The 4,306-nt window shown below is 43.6% G+C and overlaps 1 pseudogene; it reads right to left on the minus strand.

Moving 5' to 3' along the window:
- Positions 1-1,294: 1,294 nt before the first annotated feature.
- Positions 1,295-1,928, minus strand: LOC129622088 (synaptosomal-associated protein 23-like; annotated as a pseudogene).
- Positions 1,929-4,306: the final 2,378 nt, after the last annotated feature.

Here is a 4,306-nt window from a genome sequence, read left to right on the forward strand (position 1 = left end):
TTACCACTGAGCCACCAGGGAAGGCTCTCTAAATCATGTTTAGTTAAACAGAGTAAATTCTAGTTTTTAAAAAAAATTTAAAGTGACATAAACTCAATCTGTTTTCTACCTGAGACCAAAACAAGTTTCTTTTTTCCTGTCTAAACAAAATTCTTGGCATTAAGATAAATCTGAATTCACATGATATACTTTGTTAAACATTTCCAAAAAATTTTAAGCCTGCTGTAAAGAGAAATTCTCAAGTTATACTACATACATATTTACATATTTTTCTTCAAAGACAAATTTATGAAGTTAATAGGCCTGTAATAGGACTGTGATACTATTAATAATATGAAAACAAAAAGTGTTCTTATATGTGCAATATGAAATGGGATCATAGAATCTGTGTACCCAGATGAATCACCAAGAGTTCAGAAATTAAGCTCACTTTAAGAAAATGCATTCCCTCTTTTTTGGTGCCGAGGTTGCAAAGTTGTGATGTATGACAAAAACTTTGTGTATACAGGCTCCAAAACCAAGCATTGTTCTAAATTGGCTGTAACTTAAATTAAATAACTGTAACTTAAATTAAATAACTGTAACTTAAGTTAAAATTAAACTCAACTAGATCATTGTGGTTGAAGAAGGAAATGGCAACCCACTCCAGTATTCTTGCCTGGAGAATCCTAGGGACAGAGGAGCTTGGTTGGCTGCCATCTATGGGGTCACACAGAGTCGGACATGACTGAAGTGACTTAGCAGCAGCAGCAGCAGATCACTGTGGTTACACCACACTTGGCTTTAGGTAGGGTCTGCAGGTTTTACTGAGGTAACAACCTCTTGTCTCTTGCCTCCCATCCTGCGCTTGTCCCCACTGCCCCCAGCTTCCTTTCATATGGCTGCATTTGGCAATGCTTCCAAATCTTGGAAGCAGAAGAACCTGCTAAAGTAAACAGAGAGGATGAAAAATGACACTATAAATGATACATGAAAAATCAACCTTAGAGTATAGTCTGAGAAGCAGCAGTCTACCCTCAAGGGAAAAAGAGAGAATTTAAAGAGTAGGGGGACTTGCCTGGCCGTCCAGTGGTTAAGACTCCGTCCTTTCACTGTGGAGGCTGTGAGTTTCATCCCAGGTAGAGGAACAAAGATCCCACGTGCCGAGCAGCATAGCCAAAAAAATAAAATAAAATAAGGGGTTGTTTTTCCTAGATATTTTCCCACATAACAAAATTTCAAACTCTGGAAAGGTGATGACTTTGAAGGAGGAGCTAGAGAAGTAAATAAATGATAAAGAAGTACAGCAGTAGCGTTAGCGGTCAGTGAGTTTCTTTGCCCTGGCATTGGCATTATCAATATGATCTTTATTGGTGTCAGCCTTTTCTGTGATCTGTTCTATTTGTCAGTTGTGAGCCTCAATCCCATTGCCTATGTCCGGGGCCATGTTTTTAGGTTCTCTAGAATACTGGCCACTTGAGTCAGGTTCTCTTCTGTTTCATCTTCCCTGGCATGATTTGTTATATGTTTAACGTATTCACCCTTGGCTGCTCCTGTGGTCACTTGACGCAGCTGACCATTTGTCACTCAGCCTGGCTGCTTAGATACTATTATATTGCTAGGAGAGCTGTCTCCAGCATCTCCCCATGCTGCCTTATAGACTTTACCAGACTCAATGTTCTTTGTCCTATTACATGGACATAAACAACGGCCTCAGTCCTTGTTGAATTCTGTTAAAGTCTTCTCTGCTTCTCTCATGTCTTTATTTGGTCTATGCCTCCTTCTGTGTGTTTCAGTTGTTCCCCTCGCTCAACCAGTGAAGGGATAGTCTTGATTCCTGCATCCTGAGCTTCAGTAGCTAAATTCAGGATTCTCCTTGTACTTTCTGCAGACTCATCAGTAACCTGGTTAGCCCTCAGCTGAATTCCTTCTGCTGACAGATTATCCATGATGAATTAAAACTCCTGATAGATGCGGAAACTGAAATGTGGATATTCAAGCAGTTCTAACTCTTTCTCTCAGGCTGCAGCAGCTCTGACTCCTGCAGGCCAGACTCCTAGCTGCGCCCTTCTTCCAGGTGACTTCTCAAGCAGTGGTTCTCGGAGAGGCAGAGGGAGAAACGCGTCAGAGTCGGCTAGGAAACTGTACAAACACCTACAGCACCTTACTTTCTTACCTACCCCAGGGGAATCTGCTATGGTTTCCTCCACCCTCTTTGAGAAGCACGGTCTTAGAGCAAATGCCACATGAGAGAAGGGAGAAATATACACAAAAGGGGTGCTTCTGAATTAAAAGAGATCTCATTCCCAGTTAGAGTTTGTTTACTTATCCTGTGACTATGTCCAAGCTGTTGACCTTTTTTCCATGGACAGAGCTTTCCCAGAGTATTCAGAAGCCCCAGGAAGACCCAGTGTCTTCCCTTCTGTTTTCTTTTCTGTCACCTCCAATCCTGGGAAGATCAGGTTCTATTGCTGGAGTTGCCAGGATCAGGACTTCCTTTCCTGGTCCCTGTGCCCTCTCTAGATTGAAATATTCTGTCTGTAGCCCCTCTATCCTAGTAGATCCTAGTCTTGTTAGAAACCAAAAGACCCCCAAACCTCCAAGTGATTTTTTAAAAATTTCGCTGCACTGGGTCTTAGTTGAGGCATATGGGATCTAGTTCTAACCAACTAGGAATTGAACCCGGGCATTGGGAGCATGGAGTCTTAGCCACTGGACCACCAAGTAAGTTCCCAGATAATCTTTTTTTTTAATGTTATTTTTAATTGGATAATCATTTACAGTGTTGTGTTGGTTTCTGCCATATATCAACATGAATCGACCATGGATATACACATGTCCTCTTTCTCTTGAACCTCCTTAACCCTTCTCGGTGGTCACAGTGCACAGGGTTGAGCCTCCCGAGTCATGCAACAAATGCCCACTCGCTATCTAACTTTACACTTGGCAATCTATATATGCTTCAGTGCTACTGTCTTATGTCCCTCCCTCTCCTTCCCCTGCTGTGTCACACATCTGATCTCTATGTCTGCATCTTTATTGCTGCCCTGCAAATTGGTTCATCTGTACCATTTTTCTAGATTCCATATATATGTGCTAATATGTGATATTTGTTTTTCTCTTTCTGACTTACTTCATTTTGTATAACAGGTTCTAGGTTCACCCACCTCACTAGAACTGACTCAAATTCATTCCTTTTTATGACTAATACTCCATTGTATATATGTCCCACAGCTAGCAGGTGATGTTTGAGTTTCTTCTTAGCTCTGTGGTTTTGGGTTTGTGGTGTCTCCACCAACTTCTCCAGCCAAATTCCTAGAGTAATTTCATGAAGAAATCGGATTTCTCCACTCGATTGTTCTAACCCGATCTGTACCTTTGTTTTCTCTAGAAAGTCCTGCTGTCAGGAGGGTTGCCATTTGGCCCAATGCCCTGTCTGTGTAATTTGCCTTTAGGGATTCCAGATACTTCTACTCTCATTATCAGTTGGGTAAGAAACTCTTCTCCCTGTTTATCTTTCAGATGTTCTTCCTCTCAGCCACTCTGGCAGTTCCTTCGCTCCAACCCCAAGGCTGGCGACTCAGGGCTAGCCCATTCGCTCCTGCAGCCCCTTTTCTCAGTTGCAACTGTCCACTCAGATTGGGGAAAGGAAGGGGAAAATGGACTCCATCATGCTATATTGTTGCCTTTTATAGTATGATTTTAAAACAAATGTTAAAGTGATTATAATTGGCTCCCAGCACCAGAAGGAACATCTTTCTTTACAAGGAGGGGATGTGTGCATGTGTGTTCACATCTGTTGTGCTGGACTGAGGACAGCATTTGGGCGCCATGTAGGGGCACACATGTGCAGATGGTGTGTTCAACCTGGTCCTGACCCTTCCTGGGGCCCTGAGGGTAGAGAAGCATCTCCTGAGACTCACTTCTTCCACAGGAAGCTTCTGGGCTGTCCCCTTCCCCACTGCAAAGGGTGGCTTATAAGTCTCTCAGTCTTCAGGCCCAGGCTGATGTTCCTCCCACTAGCACCATCCCAGGCAGCTCCTGACTATCCCCAGGACCCTTGGGTGAGACCTCATGGGACTTCTTGTAGGTTTAGGTCACACTCCAGCCGTCAGGCAATGGCACCCCACTCCAGTACTCTTGCCTGGAAAATCCCATGGACGGAGGAGCCTGGTAGGCTGCAGTCCATGGAGTTGCGAAGAGTTGGACACGACTGAGTGCCTTCACTTTCACTTTTCACTTTCATGCATTGGAGAAGGAAATGGCAACCCATTCCAGTGTTCTTGCCTGGAGAATCCCAGGGACGGGGGAGCCTGGTGGGCTGCTG

Source organism: Bubalus kerabau, chromosome 10 (assembly GCF_029407905.1).
Source record: "Bubalus kerabau isolate K-KA32 ecotype Philippines breed swamp buffalo chromosome 10, PCC_UOA_SB_1v2, whole genome shotgun sequence".
Classification (NCBI taxonomy): Eukaryota; Metazoa; Chordata; class Mammalia; order Artiodactyla; family Bovidae; genus Bubalus; species Bubalus kerabau.